The sequence below is a fragment of the Emys orbicularis genome, chromosome 3 (genome assembly GCF_028017835.1).
Source record: "Emys orbicularis isolate rEmyOrb1 chromosome 3, rEmyOrb1.hap1, whole genome shotgun sequence".
In the NCBI taxonomy this organism is placed as follows: domain Eukaryota; kingdom Metazoa; phylum Chordata; order Testudines; family Emydidae; genus Emys; species Emys orbicularis.
In genome coordinates this window covers 85,668,885-85,693,395 of record NC_088685.1, presented here as the reverse complement: position 1 = coordinate 85,693,395, position 24,511 = coordinate 85,668,885, and positions in this window count along the sequence as shown.

Below are 24,511 nucleotides of genomic sequence, written 5' to 3'. Positions count from 1 at the left end.
AAATATCTAAGTATCTATTAGTCCTCTGCTTATTTTTCTGGATACGGTGTATTATTTTTTTCCATAACAATAACCTCCCATATCTTTTTGAACCAATCCTTTACAGCTGGTCTATTTTTTTTTTTTCCGGTGAGAGGCTCTCAGTAATTGACCAGATGTCATTGCTTCTATTAAAGTTAGCTTTCTGCATAGAACAGCTTTTCTAGAAATTTCAGAATCAGAATGCCTAACTTGAAAGTACAGGAATCATGGGAGAGTGGGCCAGTTAAAGTTAGTTTTGATTTCTAACTAGGTTAGAAAAATTTATTCGCTGAATATCTGGCCAACCATATGTATTCCATGGTTCTCCCAAATTTTAAAGCTCTCTCGTTCATGATTTGGATTAAGATCTGGATTATTTGCAATGGGTTTCATTGGCAAAGGAAAAGAATTTATCTCTACTTCTATCACAAACCTATAGAATAATGCCACCACCTCTTTATACTCTTTTTTTTTAAATCACCCTCTTATTTTACCTGAGTTTCAAGTTATTTTGTGTACTTTGAAAGTATCAACAAGATTTACAGATTGAGACTTCAGAGGGACAAGGTGGGTGAGGTAGTACCTTTTATTGGACCAACTTCTGTTGGAGAGGGAGAGAGAGACAAGCTTTTGAGTTTACACAGAGCTCTTTCACAGATTCATCCCTGTGAAACACATTCCAAATTGTGGGACTCAAATTGGGTGCAACCAACTTTTGTGGGTTTTTTCTTTAAACAAAGGGGGGCGGATTCTTGCCCAGAATATAGAAATTGTTATAGAGTGAAGCTCCTTTACCATATGGCGAGACTCGGTATCTTGCCAACATTGTTATGCCTTGCTATAAAATTTAAAGAAATGAATTAGCAGTGTGCTTTCCTTTGTGCTCTGGAAGGGTGGACATTTGTTTTTATTGCCATCCTTCAGCTTATTTAGTTTTCCTTAGTAAAGCATTTCAGCATTAATATAAAAGAGTATCCTAAATTTGGCATATCCCTGAGCTTAATTTATAATGTAGGGACTAGACCATTGTTCCTTCCTGTTGAAAGAAAAGTGAAATAGCCTCTTTATATGCATCTGGCTCAATGTTTTAATGTTCCACTGGCCTTCTGGATGAAAGTGACATATATTCCATTATTCTTATCAATGAAAAAAATTAAATAAATTGAGATGGGTGAGCACAAATGCAGGTTATGATAAAAATATCTTTGTTTCTAAAAAAACTCAGGGCTAAAAAGAAGCAGAGAGAATATTTCAAAAGTTGCAAAATAACAATGTTTAAAAGCAAAATTAAACCTTTTCTTATTCAAATATCTCCCAAAGAAAAGCAATGCCCCCTTGAAGCTTAAAATAAAGGCTGCATGACAAACAGACTTTTTTTTAATGGCAAAAGTTGTTTTCTAACAGTCTTTTGACTGCCTAGCTAAAGAGTCTGCATCTGCATAGCTAAGAGTCTGATGAAAAAACGTGTCAAATACCATGTTTGTATTTTTTAGATAATATGAAGATATGATGGTAACTTTAGCCCAAAGGCAAAAACGTTTCAAACTGGTGAATTCATATATAAAGAATTTATGCCAGCGATCTGAGTAAACAAAAATCTAATACACAGGAATTTTAAATGAGAAAAAGTGGATAGTTTTGAAACTTTTTGATTTAGATCACCAGATGTTCTCAATTAAACTAAACAACTAGATTGAGAGGGAGGAGCAATGGAATTGATGTGCCATCCCAGCTATAACCCTCATGGTTGGAAATGCCTGAATTACTTTGCATATCAATGATAAAGCAGCATCCTTTCAAGTGCTTCCACACTCCTTGGATATCTTACTGTCCTAATTAGAGCTGGCTGAGAAATCTATTTGTCCCAGGAACACTTTTTATGTAAGCAATTTTTTTTCCAATTTACTTTCAAATATTTTTTTTAAATTTATCAGGTTTCAACTGTAAGATCAAAAACTAACATTCCAGTTTTGAACAAAACAAATTCAGTTTTTAGTTGCTGAAACTGAAAGAAAATTATGAAAACCTGCAGAATTTCAATAAAAACTGGAATTTACTAAAATGTCTATTTAAAAAAAAATCCACCCCATTGTCCATAAGAAAACCCCACCACAACATTTTAACTAACTCTAGTTCTAATTATGCCTCTGTCTGAATTAAGAGTCCAGTCCTGCAGACAATTGTGCATGTGCATGACTACACTGAAGTGAATTTTGAAATCGATGGGACTACTCACATGAAGCTAGTTACACATGTGCATAGATGGCTGGAATTTTCAAAGGAGCCTGAGGGGATTAGGCATGCCATTGTCTTTCAAGCACTGACTTTATTTTATTGGCAGATTGGTCTTCTTTTAATAATTATGTGGCAAATTCTGTTATTAAAAAAAAAATCAAAGCTGGGAATTCTAAAGCAATTTAACACCTAGATAAACACCACTCACTCAAATGGCAGTGGCTGAAGGTATCCCCATTAAGTAAAATGTATGCAAGTACTGTCCCAATTAAACAGTCTGTGTGCCTAACAGTATTATTAAGCTATTTTTTTTCCTTGGGAGATGTCCCATAGAACTTCCATTAGATTCAGTATGTTCTAATAAATGGGAGTTCAAGCTCCATACAACAGTATAAGTGTGTACAGAGATTCTGTTTTTACACCTTGTTCTTTAAAGATTACTCTTTCAAGAAAAATGGCTTTTTAAGATCTCAAATTTATGCTACCACCTTTCAATAGACTCTGTAGATAAACTTCTGGACCCCAACTTCTGTGTAATATGTTCTAACACCAAGCCCAGTATTTGTATTTTGTTCGGTCTATCAACCCATTTTTGATAGGTTTCTTTGAGATTTCCTTCTGTAGCTGTAATTTATTGTAATTTTATATTTTTGTTGTGTTTAGGAATGTCGGTTTCTTCTGTTTCACAGAGTTTCCAGTCTCCTACATGTAAGTAAGCCAATATTTCTCTGTGTATTTTTCTAGTGTCTGACAGTCTTTCTTGAAACAGTGAGGGAGACATGCGGACTGGAATCTATTCAGATCAGAATCAAAAACCTATGAGTGACTCCCACTCTCCTAGAAATGACCCTCTCCTATAGGAATGTGTAGATCTGGCATTTCCTAATTTTACAGTGCTTGATTTTCCAGCCTAAACAACATCCTTTTAACATAGTTTTTTTCTATGTAATATCCAAGGTGGGTTTTTTTAGAAGGAAAAAGTTTAAACAAATTCACTTATGTCCAATTACAACAGCCCCCTTTCATGCATCATCGGTAGAGTTTGAACCCTGACCTTTCAACACTGCAGCACACTTTGAGCCACAGGTCTAATTACACTAGATGGCAGCAGGAGAAGGCTGTTATTTAAGTGGTTGAGTGGGGAATGGGATGCTGGGGCCATGTTTTGCATCTCTGGGGGAGGGGGAGATGTTGTTGGGGTGTGCCCAGCCTGGACCCCTCTGTGTCAGTGCACATTCGTCTCATGAGCAGCTCCTGTTGGGTGGGTGCGAACCTGCACTCTCTCTTTTCACGGTGTCCCATCGGCCATTGCCCTCGTTAGGTGGGTCTCCAGTGGCTCAGCCCTCTGGCCAAGTCATGCAGAGTTAACATGTGAATGAACAAACCCCTTCCAGGGTAAATGTGCAACAGAGCCTGTCCCTGTGCCCTTGGGAATGTCTTTAGCCTGGTTTCTGGGCTCAGTCCTCAGCCCCTTCTGAGCTAGCTTTATGTCTGTGTCTGCCCTAGTATAGAGCAGTATCCCCCGGGCTTTCTCCCTGGAGACTGTAAGTCCTGCTCTTCACTTGGGCCTCTAAACAAGCCTTATCCCCTTCTCAGGGCTTTGGCCACCCTGCCAGTGGCGGGATTCAGGCCCACCCCATTACTCCAGGTCCTGACCCAGGGACCCTATAAATAGCAGCCAGGTGCTGCTTCCTATAATAGTTGCAGCTGCGTGATTGCTTGGGTCACACACAGATGACGCAGCTTACACAAAGGTTGGCTTTATAGCCTGCACAAGCCCTTCCCATTTCCAGAGCTGAGCCTATGGCTTAGTTCCACTTAAATGCCCATATATGGCAACTGGGCCTTTAGAAATGGGAGGGGGGGAGGAAGGCACTGAATTTATTGTGGTTTTCCCCCCCTCATACACACCCCAGCCTTCTAATATAGGAAAAGGGGCAGTTAGCTAAGGAAAAAATGTAAAGGGGCTGCCTCGCTTGAAGCTGAACTCTTGGCTTCCCGTTCTGAACAAATGTATGCTACCACCTTTCAATAGACTCTGTAGATAAACTTCAATGCCAGTGTCACCAGAACCCATCTTCTGGTTCTCCCTGGAGCTCTAGCAACCAGCCAGCAACTGACCTGCTCAGGATATTATATGTGCATGTGTGTACAATGAGTCATTTGAATGAAGAATGATCCCCCCTCCCCCCCCACACACACCTTCACTGTGTAATCATTGTATCAGGTTCCAAAGCAAGAAAAGATTCCCCCAGATCTGCTCTTCATTCTATCCAACTTCATGAATTAGCTCTGCTTTCCAAATCCTTTCAAAAGTGTTACCCTAGCAGTTAGAGAAAACAATTATGATCCCCAGGCAGGTGCATTGCCAGCACAATATCTTAAGTGACGTTAGAGAATTTTTTCCCATTTGGTTACATTTCTCAAAGTACTTTTTAAAATCAGCATGGATTTCATTGGTTTCTGAAGAGTTTTTTGAACACCTAGATTGCCCTTTAATGTTTTAAAGTATAACTTAACAAATAGCCCTATTCCTTTCCAAATGTATGACACCTTTTGGAGAGGGTGAGCTTTCAGGGGTATATCTACACTGCAATTAAAAGCCTGTGGCTGGCCCATGCCAGCTGACTCAGGGTAAGGGACTCAGGCTAAGGGGCTGTTCAACTGTGGTGTAGATGTTCAGGCTCAGGCTGGAGCCCGGGCTCTGGGCCCTGTGATGGAGAGGGTCCCAGAGCTCAGGCTCCAGCCTGTGCCTGAATGTTTACACGGCAATTAAACAGCCCCTTAGCCTAAGCCCCACAAGCCTGAGTCAGCTGGCACAGCCTTGCCTTGGGCGTTTAATTGCAGTGTCAGTGTACTCCAGGAGGCCACGTGTGCTGTTTGTGCACTGGATCAACCTGTTTTAAGGTGGGGTGAGGAAAGGGGAGATGAGAAGGTCAGCCCTATGCAAAAGGAATGAAGAGCTACCCACCCTCTCTGTGGCTGGGCTTGGGGAGCAGGTCATGACGCAGGCACATGACTCACTGACATGGGTGGAGGTGGTGGTGAAGGGCCCAACCCCAGCAGAGCTACTAAGGTTGCTCCCCTGCAGGAATGTGGCTTCCACCTCCAATTACTATTTGCAAGAGTGAGGCTGGATTGAGGGAAGGAAAGAACTCTTCAGCCCAATAAGGCCTTTCCCCTGAGTGACAGCTCCAGCTGTGTTTCAGAACGGGAAGCCAAGAGTTCAGCTTCAAGCGAGGCAGCCCCTTTACATTTTTTCCTTAGCTAACTGACCCTTTTCTTGTATTAGAAGGCTGGGGTGGGGTAGGGGGCACAATAAATTCAGTGCCTTCTCCCCCACCCCCAATCCCATTTCTAAAGGCCCAGTTGCCATATATGGGTATTTGGGTGGGACTAAGTCATAGGCTTGGCTCTGGAAATGGGAAGGGCTTGTGCAGGCTATAAAGCCAACCTTTGTGTAAGCTGCATCATCTGTGTGTGACCGAAGCAATAACTTCATAATAAGGCCCCTACTGAACAATACATTTAAGCACTTGCTTAAGTTCTTTGCTGAACTGGGACCTTAAAGAGCAACCATAGAGGGTACACTAAAGTCTTGGTTCAGTGTACCATTTCTGGATATATAGTAATGGTTAATAATCTAAAATTGGGAGAGAAAGGGGGTTGGCAGCCCTAGGCAATTAGTGTATCATTCTCTTGTTGCTTGTATCAAATTATGGGATGAAATGTAATTTCATCCAGTTATGTGCTTGGATGGAGTGAATGAGTAATCAGGAGCAGGAAAATCCAGAGTTGGATATTGCCTGTACTGTATGTTATCTATCTGCATTTCTAATGTACCCACTTCTGTAATATCTGGATTAAAATAAGCACCTATTTTTCACACCACAGAGAGATAGTGGGTCTGGACAGCTTTGCTGATGAGCTGTAAAATGTGTAGACACCAATGCAGGCTCCTAGCCAGTGAAGGGATGTATTAATGAAGGGTGAATAGTGGTTGGAGATAGGATAATTATTGTTATTGTGTTTGAATGGAATAGTTGGGAGTTAAGACCCAGAGGAAAAGGAGAACCAGGAAGTGGGATACTGAAAGGATTGTTAGCTGCACTTACATGGAGAGACTCAGTGTATAACGTGTAAGTTATCAGCTAAGTAACTCGCCCAAGGTCACAAACAGTGGTCCATGGACCAAAGACAGTTCACAGAGGACTATGGAGAGTTGGTGTGTCACATGGTGCCTGACTCGTCTCCATATTCCCACTTGCTACCTCATCCTAAAAGAATCTAAATACATGGCATATTTTCCTACTATTACTTTTCCATGTGACCAATTGCAGCAGTTGCAACACACTTGTTACATGCTTGCCATGTCCACATAAGTGTGAATGGGAAGGGAGGAGTTCTAGGAGAAAATCTTTGCATTAAGAAGTGGTCCACTCTGTGCAATAGAGTCTGAGAACCTTTGTACTAGATCATGTTTCCTAAGAATGCTTGGATAATCACAATAAATGAATATGAAAGTGAGGGAATGGAACTGAAACACGCCATTTTTCTGGTATGTTTTTTCTAATAGCACTTACAGCTCTACAACCACTTGCCATTCTATTTTAAAATACAGCCTCCTGGAAACATATGGACTATATGATTCCCGCTTACAATGGAAAACAAATAAGTGTTGCAGAACCTTGCATAGCATATTAGCAACTAGCTATCCCTTTGGTACTGAAAGTTAAGCTAGTCTTATAGCACAGAACCATCTACTTTCCTACATTGCCATCCCTCTGTTCCAAACATGTGATCCCAGATCTCTCAGGAAAGGCATAAACAAGAGTCTTGATTATTCTGAGGGACCATTTGTTATAACGGGGATGAGCAGAACAATTTGGTAAGCATCTTGGAGCCCAATAGTGTGTTGGGTTGAGCTGCTTGTGACTGGGGTTACCAGGAGGACTGACAGCTGGGAGGGGGATGATGCAGGATTTTGCCCATAGAAGGTGTGGGGATTAAAAGGATTTTGCTCGTGGGTAGGCAGTTTTGTGACTGAGGTTTTGGCAGCTGCAGGTAGGCACATAAAACTTATTGGTCCCATATGAAGATTTGGAAAATGGGGAACTGACAGTTTTGTGTGTACTCCCTTTGTCAGTATGTTTTATCTACCCTAGGAGTGCTCAGGAAGATGAAATGCATCAGAGTTCTCCCAATTAACTATCTTATCCAAATATGCAATACCCTTCCAGAGGTCTTCAACCTTCAGAATGCCCAGTGCATGCTTTGGCTAATCAGACTTTGCAGCAAACACCTTAAAAGATTAACTTTAAAAGTATTTGAACAGTCCAGAAGTAATGAAGTTGCCGGCATTATGTTCTCACTGTGTCTTTCAGTTACCTGTCTAAACAGTAGCTGAGACTCTAACAATACCCTCAAACTGTGAACTTAAGTAACAAACACCAGAAACATCCTCACTGTGTTTTCTGGTTACTTTCTCCAACTTCCCTGCATCACCTAGGTCATGTCTAGTTTGAGCCTCATCTATTTGGCTCTCATTCATGACCCAGTCTGAGGCTAGGTCTACACTACCCGCCTGAATCGGCGGGTAGAAATCAACCTCTCGGGGATCGAATTATCGCGTCTCATCGGGACGTGACAATCGATCCCCGAATCGACGCTCTTACTCCACCAGCAGAGGTGGGAGTAAGCGCCGTCGACGGGAAGCCGCGGAGGTCAATTTTGCCACCGTCCTTACAGCGGCGTAAGTCGGCTGCGATACGTCGAATTCAGCTACGCTATTTGCGTAGCTGAATTTGCGTATCTTAAATCGACCCCCCCCCGCCCCTGTAGTGAAGACCTGCCCTCAGACTAACATTGAATCAAAAAGCTCACTGCACCAAAATAGGAGGTTCACTGATGGCTTGAATACAAGCTCTGTGACTGCTCAGCCCACAATTCACTGGACTCCGCACTGTCACAGTTCACAGCCCATGTTAAGACTGTTTTGTGAAAACACAGACTGTGGCTACATCCTCACTACAGGGGGGGGTCGATTTAAGATACGCAAATTCAGCTACGCGAATAGCGTAGCTGAATTCGACGTATCAGATCCGACTTACCCTGTTGTGAGGACGGCGGCAAATCGACTGCCGCGGCTCCCAGTCGATGGCGCTTACTCCCACCTCCGCTGGTGGAGTAAGCGCGTCGATTCGGGGATCGATTGTCGCGTCCTGACGAGACGCGATAAGTCGATCCCCAAGAGATCGATTTCTACCCGCCGATTCAGGCGGGTAGTGTAGACCTAGCCTGTGACTTTAAAGTCAGTATTGTCTCATTGTTTCCTTGTGCTCTCTCTGCCTGTCATTCTGTATTCACCAGTTGCATCTTGTCTTATATACAAGTTTTTTGGAGCAGAGACTGTCTATTTCTTCTATGTTTGTACAGTGCCTAGCACTCATGACTGGGATTCTTAGGTGCTACTGCATGGAAGAAAGAGAGAGCCACATTTGACATCTGCATCCCATTATCTGGTTTTATCTACCTGACCAGATCCTAATGTATGATTGGTAAAATGAACATCCAAAATACACAATCATTAACTTATTACTTAACTAATTAATCATTTTAATTTAACCAATAATATTCATTTTACCAATTGGTTAATGGAAATGGAGGAAGACCGTCCATTTTCTTGTGTTTTGCCCAGTCTCGTTTAATTCATCCTTCTAAGATTGCATTGCACTAGACTGGCAACAACGCTAGAAAATGTGTCCAAGAGAACAATATTGCACCAGTAGCAGGATGGCCTAGATGATCTAACAGGTCTTTTCCATTGCTGATTTAGATTTCTTTCTGTGACTTCTAGGAACACTCTGCAGCCAAGGCACCCATTATCTGGCATGCACCGTGTCTATAAATAGATACGTATCTCAGAACAAAGAGAACAAACCATTAAGTGTTGACTCATTAATTAACATATTGATTCTTGCTTGTTTCATGGTATATTGAATTGTAATTTATAGTTCTTCAGAGGCTACCTCATCTTATAGACACTGCAGTGACTAAATACACATGTGCAGGGCCACAACCAGGGTGGGGTGAGTAGGGTGCAAAGCTGTGGGAGATGGAAAATGGGGTGGAGAAATGAAGAGGAAAAAATGGTAGAGGTCACAAATTTGCTTGCTTGCTCCTAGTGCTAAAATGCCTAGTTATGGCTCTGCACATGTGCAGTATGGAGGCTAGTATATTTACTATTAAATTATATAAACCAGATTCTGGAATTGTTTTGTATCAGGAAGGAGACCACAAGCATGAAAACAAAGGCATTAACACACAAAAACGAAAAAAAAAAATATGAGAGACTTTTTAATTGAGATGTTATTTTAATTGTGTGCCATCAATGATATTTACTGAGGGGCTCCCTTATATTTATATAGCTATGCACACCACAGTTTCATAAGAGCAGGCTTTCTTGGAAATAACCTTACTTTTTCTGTCAGGTATCGCGGAGAGAGTCTTAATTTTTTGGAACTGATATGTCCACTCTCATACTAGCAATCCTAGAAGAGGCCTCATAGATAGACACTGATTGCAGGCCAAAAGATCCAGTCACCAGTTTAATATTGTCCCAGCACTCTACAAGTCTTGTAAATAAAGTTTAATTTCTAGCAGCCTGAAAAGAATGGCTTTATGAGGGATTAATTTTCCATAATCAGTCACTACAATTAGGAAGAAATAATGTATTCTCACATTTGTATGGTGTGAAATCATGAATCATCATAGAAGCATCATAGAATATCAGGGTTGGAAGGGACCTCAGGAGGTCATCTAGTCCAACCCCCTGCTCAAAGCAGGACCAATCCCCAACTAAATCATCCCAGCCAGGGCATCGTCAAGCCGGACCTTAAAAACCTCTAAGGAAGGAGATTCCACCACCTCCCTAGGTAACCCATTCCAGTGCTTCACCACCCTCCTAGTGAAAAAGTTTTTCCTAATATCCAACCTAAACCTCCCCCACTGCAACTTGAGACCATTGCTCCTTGTTCTGTCATCTGGTACCACTGAGAACAGTCTAGATCAGAGGTGGGCAAACTACAGCCCACAGGCCACATCCAGCCTGCAGGACTCTCCTGCCCAGCCCCTGAGCTCCTGGCACGGGAAGTCTACCCCCGGCCCCTCCCCTGCTGTTCCCCCTCCCCTGCAGCCTCAGCTCACTGTGCCACTGGCGCAATGCTCTGGGTGGTGGGCTGCGATCTCCTGGGGCAGTGCAGCTGCAGAGCCATAGCGTGACCCGGTGCTCTGTGCTGCATGGTGCATGGCTGGTTGCAGCCGGGCGCCGCCACTGCCTGTCCTGGTGCAGCCACACCGCCAGCCACCGGTGCTCCAGGGAGCGCAATAAGGGGGCAGGGAGCGTGGGGGTTGGATAGAGGGCAGGAGAGTTCGCAGTGGTGGTGGTCAGGGGATGGGGGTGTGGATAGGGGTTGGGCGCTCAGAGGGCAGGGAACAGGGGGTTGAATGGGGGCACGGGTCTTGGGGGGGCCGTTAGGAATGTGAGGATGGGTTGGATGGGGCGGCAGAAGGCAGTCAGGGATGGAAGTTCCGGGGGCGGTCAGGGGACAGGGAGCAGGGGTGGTTGGATGGGGCAGGGATCCCGGGGGTGGGGGGTAGTCAGGAAGGAGAGGGGGTTGGATGGAGTGGCGGGGGGCAGTTAGGAGCAGGGGCCCGGGGGCGGTCAGGGGACAGAGATCGGGGGGGTGGATGGGGTGGGGTCCCGGGGGGCCGTCAGGGAACAGGGGGGGTTGGATGGGGCAGGAGTCCCGGGGGGGGGGCGTCAGGGGCGAGAAGCCGGGGCGGGGGCTTGGATAGCGGGCGGGGGCCAGGCCAAGCGTGGCTGTTTGGGGAGGCACAGCATCCCCTAACCGGCCCTCCATACAATTTTGGAAACCCGATGCAGCCCTCAGGCCAAAACGTTTACCTGCCTCTGGTCTAAATCCATCCTCTTTGGAACCCCCTTTCAGGTAGTTGAAAGCAGCTATCAAATCCCCCCTCATTCTTCTCTTCTGCAGACTAAACAATCCCAGTTTCCTCAGCCGCTCCTCATAAGTCATGTGCTCCAGCCCCCTAATCATTTTTGTTGCCCTCCGCTGGACTCTTTCCAATTTTTCCACATCCTTCTTGTAGTGTGGGGCCCAAAACTGGACACAGTACTCCAGATGAGGCCTCACCAATGCTGAATAGAGGGGAATGATCACATCCCTCGATCTGCTGGCAATGCCCCTACTTATACAGCTCAAAATGCCCTTAGCCTTCTTGGCAACAAGGGCACACTGTCGACTCATATCCAGCTTCTCGTCCACCATAACCCCTAGGTCCTTTTCTGCAGAACTGCTGCCTAGCCACTCGGTCCCTAGTCTGTAGCAGTGCCTGAGATTCTTCCGTCTTAAGTGCGGGACTCTGCACTTGTCCTTGTTGAACCTCATCAGATTTCTTTTGGCCCAATCCTCTAATTTGTCTAGGTCCCTCTGTATCCTATCCCTACCCTCCAGCGTATCTACCGCTCCTCCCAGTTTAGTGTCATCTGCAAACTTGCTGAGAGTGCAGTCCACGCCATCCTCCAGATCATTAATGAAGAGTAGCCAATCTTGAAGGTAGCATGTGGAAAAATTAAGTGCAAGAATGTTCTGGTTAAAACTTGTTTCCCCACCTTGTTCATAGCCAACTCTTACTGCCAACATGTAAAAATCCCTCTAAAGTATTAAAGTCTAAAGACTGGTGCTGAGTGTCAAGTCCAAAGCTAACTGATATTAGCAAAGGGGTGGATAATTTTATGATCATTAACAATATTCACATGATTACATGAGCTAAGATAAGAGTAATCAAACCTTATGCTTCTGGAAGCTTAGTGATCAACCTTGTAAGGGTCAGGAAAGGATTTCCCCTCTGTCTTCCACAGATATATTACAGCATTGCAAAAGTAAATAACTATGTATATTATGGACTAAAAGAATGAGGGAGGAGATGGATGGATTGTTTTTAAGGAATATTAGGCACAGGTCACTTCTGGAGACTGGTTAGATTTGATGGAGTGATGGTATCATCCACTAGGACAATTCCTAGGTTTTAACTCTACATTTTCAGTGGTGCCCTGAGTCCTAGCCAACCAACTCACATTAAAGACAAAATCCATCCAAGTTCCTAAAAAATCATCATTATCCCGAACCCTTCTCCTTGGTCCTGGAGGGCCCGAGACACAATAGAACCATTGCAGGAAGTGGAGTGTAAGCACTGACTGAGGATACAGAGGAGTGTGAATGTCACCCTTTGTGAGAGCTGTGAAATCAGCTGAAATTTATTTTTATGAATATAACTCATGAGTAAGTCTACAATTATATCACAGAGGTCACGGAATCTGTGACTTCCATTGATCTCCGTGACATTTTCTGCCCCGGGGCTGGAGCTCCCAGCTGCCCCCCCGCTCCTCCCAATCTCTGCCCTGGGGGGTCCCCGCAGCTGCCCAGCCAGAGCGGGCAGCAAGGGGACCCTGCAGCTCCCAGTTTTGGCAGGGATATTTTTAGTGAAAATCAGGGAGAGGTCACGGGCTTCTGTGAATTTTTGTTTATTTCCCTTGACCTGTCCATGACTTTTCCTAAAAATATCCATGATAAAATCATAGTCTTACTCATAAGATACAGCTAGGAACCACTACAACAGTTGATTCCAGCTCTATCCACTCAGATATGTGATCCTGTGCATTGCAGAGTGTAGCTCTGGACATAGGGCCTCCAGGCATATTCCTATGCAGGGGAGTTTGGAAGGTGAGGAAACAGGGATTAACCAGGTGACTACTGCAGGATCTTTTGCTATGTAGATTCACTGGCCCTTGTCCATACAGCAGCTGAAGCTATTCTAGCCTGAGGGCTGCAATAGTGGCCACAGAGTAATTCAGCTGCTGTTTTTGTGCTAGACCCTCCCTTCTCCAACCCCAGTTACTCCAACTTGAGTCAAATGCTGCCCTTAGGACAGTGGTCTCCAAACTTTTTTTGTCGCAACCCCCCCCAACACCCTTACTAGTAATGGAATCTATCCGCAAACCCCTGGGAGCCACGGTCGGGAGCCAGGCCGGGGGACGGAAGCAGAGCAGAGCTGGGGCAGAGCGGGGCTGGGTGGCGCTCCTCCCCACCCCCTGTGGGGGCTGGCCTGGGCTCTGCCGCACCCCCTGAACATTCCTCTGTGCCCCTCTATGACGGTACACCCTACAGTTTGGGGACCTCTACCTTAGGGGTTGCACATATAGAAGTGAGGGTAGAATTTGGCTCCAAGGGTTTAGTGACACAAAATTACAAGTGTTTTTTGGGCGGTACTTCAGCTCTTCGATGCCTGGCTTTTCTGACTCCTACCAACAAGTTCTGGCTGATAGTGAGAATTATTAACTTTGAAAGCAGCACAAAATTGTAGGCTTTTTGTGCTCTGAAAGGAAAGAGAGCATGGGATAAAAACCACCTAAGGTCTTGAAATATAGAAAATATGTCTGTGTTATTTCATAGCCTTTCACTGCTAAAGACATAGGTTAATAAAATCTCCTTGGGCCACAAATGAAAGTGAGTAAGGCATTCTCATCCCAGTACTGTATATAGCACAAAACTATTTTACAATTTGGTGCAATTGACAGTCTTAGTAAGGAGAGACCCTGGACTAGAATTTTAAGGGTGTTGTGGAGGAGAATTGAAGATTGCATTGGCAGAGTTGTGAATGGAAACAGGCACTTTCCCCACCAGGACTATTGCAAGGTGTAGCTCATGCAGTTAGTCCTTTAGCTCAAAATGACTACTAAATTACAGAGACAAGGTGGGTGAAGTAATATCTTTTATTGGACCAACTTCTATTGGTGAGAAAAACAAGCTTTTGAGCCAGCCACACAGAGCTCTTCAGGTCTGGAAAACTGTACTCAGAGTGTCACAATTAAATACAGGGTAGAAGAGATTGTTTAGCATATTTCAAAGGACCATTCAAAGCGAAGTGGCCTGTTAACATCCCTTCCAGTCACAGGGAGGAAAGGAAAGAGGGGGAAAGTAGATGGGGTGGGGGACTGATAGTGGGTTACAGATTGTTATAATAAGCCATAAATCCAGTGTCTCTATTCAGTCCATGATTTTTAGTGACTAGTCTCTATATCTGACCTATCCGTCCTCATCCTCAAAGGAAACCTGCACAACAACATGTTCAAAAGATGAGCTGGGAGCTTAAAGTCATAACTTTGCTAAACACTAAAAATCATGGACTGAAGACACTCTAAGCTGATGGGAGAGAGCTCTCCCGTCGACTTAATTACTCCACGTCCATGAGAGGCAGTAGCTATGTCTGCTGGAGAAGCTCATAAATTATACCGAAGTAAGTGGTAGTGTAGACAAGCCCAAAGTTAATAAAAGATATTATCTCACCCACCTTATTTCTCTAATATCCTGGGACCAACACGACTACAACAACACTGCATACTAAATTACACACATTTTTTTAAACAGAAGCAACTAAAGGAAAATAAAGTGAAGTAGGTTCTTTTAGCTTCACAGTCTTCTTCTAATCCAGTATTTCTTTCTGCCTAAGAAATACTACTAAACTGCTTAAAATGTGGGAGAAGTAAGTTAATGGCTAGGTATCTTATCATATCAGTCAGCTTCTTTTAACATACCAGTCCTTATCAAAATTCAGCAGCCCTACTAATGCAGTCCCCTGCAATCAGCAAGAAAGCAGCAGCACTCCACAGATCTTTGATCCATCATTCCTAAAAATCATAGGCTATTACTGGATGCAGACTAAACCATAGGAGGTTGGTTTTTTTTATTTCAGCAGTTGGCCCATTACATTTGTTCTGCTTGTCCATACTCCATAGCACATACTCGATCACACTCAGGGCTGAAAGTAAGTTAAAGGACTTACCGGTATGCCAGAGTCCGGAGCAGGGGGCGGGGCCTCAACCGGAAGGGGCGGGCCTCAACTGGAAGAGGCGGGGCCTTTAAATCCCCAGGCCTTTTAAATCGGTATCAGTCACAGATCGAGATTTAAAGGGCCTAGGGCTCCAGCTGTGGTAGCGGCAGCTGGGAGCCCCGTCCCTTTAAATCACCGCCAGAGCCCCGGGCTGCCGCCGCTACCCCAGGGCTCCGGTAGCGGGGCTCTGGCGGCAATTCAAAGGGCCCGGGGCTCCAGCTGCTGCCAGGAGCCTCAGGCCCTTTAAATTGCTGGCCTGGGGAAGCTGCCCCCTGCTGGCACGGTTGGCTGTGTACCGGGTTCTTGCCGGTACGCCGGACCGGACCGGACCGGCTTACTTTCACCTCTGATCACACTGCTTACTTTGCAACACACACTAGGCAGGGGTAGGTAACCTAGGGCACGCGTGCCGAAGGCGGCACTCGAGCTGATTTTCAGTGGCACTCACACTGCCCGGGTCCTGGCCAGCAGTCTGGGGGGCTCTGCATTTTAATTTAATTTTAAATGAAGCTTCTTAAACATTTTAAAAACCTTATTTACTTTACATACAACAATAGTTTAGTTATATGTTATAGACTTATAGAAAGAGACCTTCTAAAAACGTTAAAATGTATGACTGGCCCATGAAACCTTAAATTAGAGTGAATAAATGAAGACTCGGCACACCACTTCTGAAAGGTTGCCGACCCCTGCACTAGAGCTACCTATAACTTGAAATTGAACTTCCTTGGGCTACTGCCACAGACCTCCCCATTAATGTTACTGTCAATGCATTCTGACACTGCATGTCTTTTCTCTGGCAACTTTGGGATAGCCCTGTGGACAGAGTCAATTTATAACATGGCCAATTTATAGCATGTGTTGAAAGAAACATGTAGCTTTATAAATAAATATTACATGTACAGCACTGTGAAGTACAAAACACCCTAAAGAGTTATGCCATATTTATCACAATTCTATATTATACTTCCACCCTTCTGAGAGAGGCCGAAACATTACAACCCAAATTTTAAAAAGTGTGTACTAACTTTGCGTGTCTGGAGTTTTGAGTGTCCAATCTGAGACAACTAGGGCCTAATTTTCAGAAGTGTTGAATGGCCACAACTTCAGCTGAAATCGGTGACCGCTGGAAGTGCTCTGAAAATCACCTTTCATTAGTTGTCTGTCTTAGGCTCCTGAAAACACAGGATCTTAACTTTACACAATGCGACTAGCCCCATGAATTCAGTGGGGTTCTGCGTCCATACATGAATACGCTCATACGGAGCTCGTTGCAAGAACAGAGCCTAGATTGAAGCTGTTCAGGCCAGGAACTGTAGGCACTTACATATCAGTGCTGCATCCATTATTTTGCATTGAGTTGTTTTCACCAGTTTCCAGTCTTCACTGCCTAAAAATCTACTGGTTACTACTTCACCAGTTGCTTTCCTCACTTTATTTAAAAATTGTAATTTAACCGTACAAGACAGTGTAATTTAATTTCCTTGGAAACAATGGTTTTTAATTTTGTTCTGTAAATAATGGAAATACTAGACTAGAATGCCCTAACCTGTATGTTGACAAAACCAGTCAGAACAATGTCCTTGTGATTTTAAGTTTTATGAGCATGGCAGATTATGGATTAGAATAAATTGGCAGGGGCTGAAAGGTGTCAGTCACAGACTTGCCCATTCTCATGTGATTTGGATTCATTTTTAATGGGTTTTTTTTGGTGAAGAAGTCTTTTGCATTGTATTGCACAGAGACATTTAAAATCTCCCCTCTTCATTCCCTATGGGAGGTAGGAGCAGATGCAGTCAGGCACACTGAGGGAGTGTGGAGCTGGTACCATAGCAGTGGGAGCCACAACTCAGTCAAACCCTGGGTGGTATCACAAGGAGATTAATATTGGGAGACGCAACACAAGGGAGACTGGAAGGTGGATTTTAGAGAAAGACGAAATAAGGAATGGAGAGAAAGCATTCGCCGAGATGCCCAGAGGCCTGACTCAGAGCAACAGAGAGATTCACTGAGAACCAGCAATGCAAGATATGAGTCCTGACTGGGTCCCACAAGGACCCCCAATTGCAGAGAAAAAGCTAAGTTCCCACGTTGGAACAACAAGAAAGGAGGGCAGCTTGGCAGAACCCTCCACCACCTATAAAGGACCTTAGTCTCCCATAGTAGAATCCCTGCTGTGATCCCAGAGAAACCAGATAGACCAGGCAGTGGCAGGATATGCCACCCCCGGCTTCTGCACCATCAGGCGGGAAGTGCTTCTCCTGTGGACAGGCAGGCCGCTTCTGAAGGGACTGTCCCTATATGGATGTGACTATGGGCAAGTATGGACTGCATAATCTAGGACCTATAAGAAGAGCCCCACCAAGTGAGTACTCCCAGTGTGGGTAGAGGCTAAGTAAGTAGTAGGGCTGATGGACTCAGGATCTAATCAGAGCTGGATTTGCCTGCAACTCATAGACCCAGGGAACAACACAAGAGGAATGATCTTCATCCATGGAGATGTAAGGCCCTACCCCACACAGCAAGTACGACTGGAGCTAGGGGGGTATATTCAGTGAATATATGTGTGGGTGTAGCATCTGTGTAGGGCCTACCCAATTATACTAGGCTGGGACTGGGAGTGTTTCAATGAGGTCCTGGCAAAACAAGCAAACCCACAATCACCAGACTAGAGTCACTCCACTATAGAACCTTCATGGGTAGGGGGTGAGCGAACTAGAAAACTCTGGAAAGGGGCCATCAAACCACGGCCCAATCCTCATTCCATCCAAGCCCTCAGCCCAAAGCTGAGATCTATAATGGCCATGCAGATATTCTAGCCTGAGACACCAACTTCGTGCAGGAACAACAAGTGAATCCCACCCTCTCCCACACATATGACCAGTTAGCTGTGGTAAACTGAGAAGTCATAGACCCCCAGAGAGAGACAATGGCCCTGTTTCAAACTACGGGGGAAATGGCTTTATTGTATAGAATGAGCAAGACAGACTGGAGAAACTAGGGCCCAACTGCTAGTCCCCAAAATGTATATGCAGGAGGTACTCCACTTGGCCCATGAGGTTCCATGCGCAGGACATCTAGGGAAGGAGAAAACAGTTGACCGCTTCATAGCTTGATTTTACTGGTGTGTTCCATGATGTTGCAGAGTACTTTGCATCTTGCCTGGACTGCCAACTCTCAGGGGCTTGGTGGGGGTCAAATGGGCACCTCCTGTCCCACTGCCCCTAGTTGAAACTGCCTTTGAGAGGATAGATTAGATCTAGTTAGTGCCTTAGAAAAGAGCTCAGCAGGCTATCAATATATATTGGTAATAGTGGATTATGCGACATGTTACCCAGAAGCCATTCCCTTGTGATCTATCAACATAAGCATGTTAATGAAACTCTTTGCCAGGGTAGGCCCGCAACAGGAAATCTTGACCGACCAGGGACCCAACCTTACATCCAACCTGATTGGCTCCTGAAGATAGGCAAGTTAAAAACTTTGGTCTACCGTCTGCAGACAGATGGCTTAGTGGAACATTTTAACAAGACCCTCAAGGAGATGTTGAAGATGTTTGTCACCACAAACCTCAAACAATGCGATCAACTGTTGCCCCCATTATTATTTGCTATCCAGGAGGTTCCCCAAGCATCAAAGGGTTTCTTCCCCTTCCAGTTGTTATATGACCAACAGCCCCAAGGCATCTTTGATTTATTATGGGAATCCTGGGAAAGCTAGGGACCATGAGCAGAAAACCTAGCCCAATATATCCTTCAGTTGCACAAGCACCTTAAAAGGTTGGGTGGTCTTTGCCTGTGAGAACCTACAGGAGACCTAGCAACATCAGGCTGTGACGTACAATCATGGGGCCCATTTACAAGAATTCAAGCTGGGGGGCTGAGTTCTTCTGCTATTGTTGAGCACACAGACCAAACTACTGGCCCAATGGCAGGGGCCTTTTGAGGTGTTGTGACACACAGGCCTCATCGAATATGAGGTATGACAACCAGGAAAAAGAAAAAGACACCCACATCTACTATGTCAACCTACTAAAGGCCCGGTGTGACAGGGAAGCCTTCCTTATCACCCACCTCACCACTGACTTGGAACTAGAAACTGAGATTCCAACAAGAGAGGCTGATAATGATGTCAAGTTGGGGGAGATGCTTGAACAAAAAGCCCAGATGGATCAGTTTGTATAAGCATTCCCTCAGGTATTGCCCTTCCTTCCTGGGTGTACCCACCTGACGTATCATCATATTGAGACCAACCCTGGACAGACAGTGAGGGAGAACCCTGGACCCCTACCCAAGAAGATGTGGGACACTGTCAAGACCAAACTCCAAGCAATGCTAGACTGGGCATAATGGAGGAATCCCACAGTGAATGGTGAAGCCCCACAGTTCTCATCCCAAAGCCCGATGGCACAACAAGGTTTTTCCTTGACTTCCACAAGGTCAACACTATCTTGAAGTTTGATGCATACCCCATGCCACAGGTGGACGAGCTACTGGAACAGCTCAGGGCAGCCAGGTACCTGTTCACAAGTGACCTGACAAAAATCTACTAGCAGATCCCATTGACTCCAGATTTCAGGGAAAAGACAATGTTCACCACACCCTTTGGACTATACCACTTTCTGACCATGCCGTTTGGACTTCATGGGGAGGCCACAACCTTTCAGAGGCAAATGGATTGGGTGCTCCTTCTACATAGGCACTATGCCACAGCTTATCTAGGCAAAATAGTAATATATAGTCCAGATTGGGACAGCCATCTACACCACATCACTATGGTATTAAAGTCAATCGCCAAAGCCAGCCTGCCGTCCAACCTGGCTAAGTATAGATTCAGAAATGGCAAGATCACATCTGGCGTATGTGGTGGGAGGTGGGCATATTCGCCCACTTGTGGACAAAGTACAAGCTTTGGCCAGCTACCCAATACTCACGACCAAAAAACAAGTTAGGCAATTTTTTGGGCTGGCCAGATACTACAGGCAATTCATGCCTGACTTCGCCACCATCGCAGCCTCATTTTTGGACCTGACAAGAGATGAGAGAATTCAGAAGGTGCAGTGGCCAGATGAGTGTGATACGCCCTTTAAAACGTTGAAGGAGATGTTGTGTCATGATCCGGTGCTCTTCAAGCCTGACTTCTCAAAAGGAGTTTATATTCCAGACAGATGCATCAGATGTTGGACTTGGGGCAGTGCTATCCCAGACCTTTGAGGGTGAGGAACACCCTATATTATAATTAAGCTGAAAGCTGTTCCCTCACGAAAGAGCCTACTCTGTGATAGAAAACGCTTGGGGGTTAGTGGCGTTAATTTTGATCCCCCAGCCGGAAAGATATAAGGAGGGCCACAAAGGGGAGACTCCTCCTTTCCCCCCCGCAAAGAGTGGGAAACGGGACCCAGGTAGTGACCATCCAGTATAGCTAATTGGGCATGGTCAGATTCCCCCACCCCCCAAAGGAGGAACCACCAAGGACTCTATTACATTTCATTTTAAACAAAGTTCTTAGAAAAATGGAGGAAGAAAACTCTCTCAAATTCGTTGTTGTGAATTTTTCATTGTTCAATGGGACTTATTACGGAGTGCTTGGCCAATTAAAAATCTCTTTACATGCCCATGATCCACTCAAGTGGATCATTTTTACACAAAAGGGTGAAACTTACCAGTTTTAAATGTTTAATTCTAATATGTAGAAATGCAGAGCGGATTATACTCCTATGTCTATTCCACTTCTCTGGTTCTGACACTCCTCCCAAGTGCCTGGATAATTATTACAGATAAAAATTAATTGCTCCATATTAAAAAATGGCAAACACAACTAGAACCTGTCCTCCAGAAACTGGAATGAGCCCAATTCAGTTCATATAGGCTGAACAGATCTTTTAGAACTTGAAGCCAACTCCAATCTGGGCTAAATTTGAAACAGTGACTGAAGTGAAAGTCTCTAGCTTGTATTACCGATTCCCCTAATCTTCCCAGTGTTCTACACACTCATTTCTCTTGAGTTCACCATGAAAGTAATTTCATAACATTAAAAAAAAACCCTTTACATTGTAGTAATTTACACCTTTCAAATGACAACGCGGGTTTGCTGGTAGAAATTTATCATTTCTATACTTTCTAAATTAATTACAGGTTTGCAAAGCTCTTGCATCTGAAAACATTTTCTTTCATATCATTCATATAGATATTGTTGGGGTAATTAGTGACAAAGAATCAGGGCCGGCTCTGGCTTTTTTGCCGCCCCAGGCAAAAAAGCCTCCCGCTGTCCCCCCCAGGGGAGGGCGGCGAGCCCCAGTGGCCAGAGCGCCGGGGGGAGGGCGGCGAGCCCCGCCGGGGCTCCGCTCTCCGCGGCGGCCAGAGGCAGCGCCGGGGGGAGGGCGGCGAGCCCCGCCGGGGCTCCGCTCTCCGCGGCGGCCAGAGCGCCGGGGGAGGGCGGCGAGCCCAGTCGCGGCCCCGCTCTCGGGCTGGAGCACCGCGCCGCCCCCCTCCAGGTGCTGCCCCAAGCACCAGCTTGGTGGGCTGGTGCCTGGAGCCGGCCCTGCAAAGAATAAGACTTGGAAGGTTGACACTCTAGTCTTTCAAAACTTTTGGCGTGGGTTATGCAAGCCACTAGTTTAAGTCACATGAGTAGGTCTACAAAGACTTCATTTGTTCATGCTGAATATCTTTTTACTGGGGAAAGGAATTAAAAACCGCCAGCTAGCCAGCGTATTAATGTTTATTGTCTCCACTGAGTGGTTTAATCATCATGACTAAGGAAAGGCTTCTTTTAAAAAACAAACTACACAATGCCCACAAGAATAATAGAGGCATGGTAATGCCTTTATGTTTTCTCTTTTTCTTCCTTCTGTATTAAGGTTGGGTTCAGCTATTTACTTAAAACAGCAATTCAAACTCTCTGTTTTGTATGAAGAGACAGTGTATCCTCTCCACACACCCTCTAATATTTACAGCATATAGTCTGTGGATAAAGATTTAATTTTATGGGGATTTTTTAGTGAATCTCTTAGTGTATATGAGTAAAAAAAATTTTTTTTAAATGTGAGAATTTTAAGAATTTCTAGTATCCCATGTTTTTGCAAACTATGGCTGGTTTATTATCCTTTTTATTTTCCATATAGTTTAAACTCTTTGCCAGCTACCTTCAAATATACATTTTCCAAAATCAGAATGTAATAAGCAAAGTTATTTACACATTATGTTTATATCTTAAGCCTTAATTATGACATTTTCACATTTAACCAACCTTAGTCCCATTTAAATAATTTTTTTGTTTATGGAATTTAATTAGATTAATACAATGTTTCTTGTACAGTTGCATTTGAAACTGCATTTTGAATAACAGTTGTATTTTCGACTATCTTAGCATGTACACATTATGCATGTTGTACATTATCTTTTGTTGATGAATCTCCTGATGTATATAGTAGAAACTCATCATTGGATAAACAAGGTTTTGGACAAAAAGCTTTCCTCCCCCCCCCCCAATACAAATAAAGCATATCAGGGACCTAGCCCAATTTCATTTAACTGGGATTTTCAGATAAGAGGGTCAGATATATTAGGTTCTGCTATGTCGGTGACTATATAAGTAGAGGAAATAAAAGTTACAATTCCACATTCCAGGTACCAAATCCTGCCTACCTACAACTTTTGCTAATTTGCTATCACTCTCGGTATATATTGCAGGTATCTGAGACGAAGTGGATTAATTGGATTCAAGAAAAGTATACATCCAGGTATGTCAAGGGAGGTGGTTGGAAATCAGACATTTTAAGAGGTCTTTCCTGAACTGCGAGCTAATCAAATCTGTTTAGGATATACATATCCTTTAGAGCTACAGCCTTGACATTTGGTCTATTTATTTACCAAGGACTAACTATTACCATGGAAAAAACAAATTTGACAATTTCCCTCATAGATCACTAAAAGGTCAGTCTAAAAATATCCCAAAACTGTTCATTTCTTCCATGAGATGATTAAATTGGGTAGGAGGTTTCCAATTCAGAAAAACTAAGGTGATCTGAGGTCAGCTGTTCTATGTAACAGATTACAGCCCAGATCATTATTGAAGGTGAGCAAGCCGCAAATGCCAATGCTGATAGTCACTGCCCATGGACGGTTGTCAAGCAGGATACACACACACACACACACACACACACACACTTTTATAAATGCACAGGAATGCAAGTTTGATTTGATTTGATCAGTCAATGGAAGTTCTGGATTACATGCAAACATTTTTATTATTTACCACTACTTCGCAACATGATTTTCTTGTAGTGCAGAAGGAAGAGACAAAGGTCAGGGGTTTGTTGCATTTATTGTTCCACACCTTCTGCTACACTGATGTACACTGAAAAGGTCTCTCTAGTTACTTTGCTCAACAGGCAGCCACACCAATCAGAAGCATCCACGCACTTGTGTATCCCACTCTCATCTCTGTCTCTGTCATGCACACAGCTTGACCCTAACAGGAGAGAGGAAAGAAAAGGAGACAAAAGGGAACAGAATTAGCTCCCTCTAACTATAAGAGAGAAGTTCTCCTAAGAACAAGTATTTGGGGAGAAGGGTGGCAGACTCTTGAATTGCCTCAAAAACTTCACTAGCAATAAGAGATGCCTTCCAAAGGAGGAGTAGTCAGATTTGGAAGAAAATATGTTTATTCAAAACTGGTGCATCTTTGACTAGTCTGGGTCAAGCACACAAAGTGAGAAACAGTTTCTATTTCTGTACCTCTGTCTGTGCAATCTTGAATTGTGTAGAGATCAGTTTAATAATTCCAAAAAACAGATTTCGGAAAAGTGAGGCCAACACCTCGCCCCCTAAGCCTTTTAAGGTATGTACAGCCAAGGGCTGCGCCAACAGAAGCAAAGACAACCATCCTGTAAAGTTTTACAAAGGTCTGAGCTATCTTCCATGTTTTCTGGGGACGTTTGCTTTCTCAGTCCAGAATGTGACTAAACCCTACTAAGAGGAAACTGAATAGGGACCAACACATGGACCATCTCCCATGGAGGGGCAAATTTAGTCCAATCACAAGGGGTAATTTTTAGAGTCCCCAGAGCCCTTCAAAAAGAAGAAATAGTCCATTGAAGGCTGTAACCTTGCTACTTTGTGCAAAACGATATTTAAGGCCTAGTCTGTACTAGAAAAGATTTGTCAGTAGATTCATCTGTGACAAATATGAAGTTTCCTGCAATATCCTTGAAAAACCTTATTGAATTAAGTTTGATTAGCTTTGGATTCCATTGTACTAAAAATGCAAAGTTTATATAGTA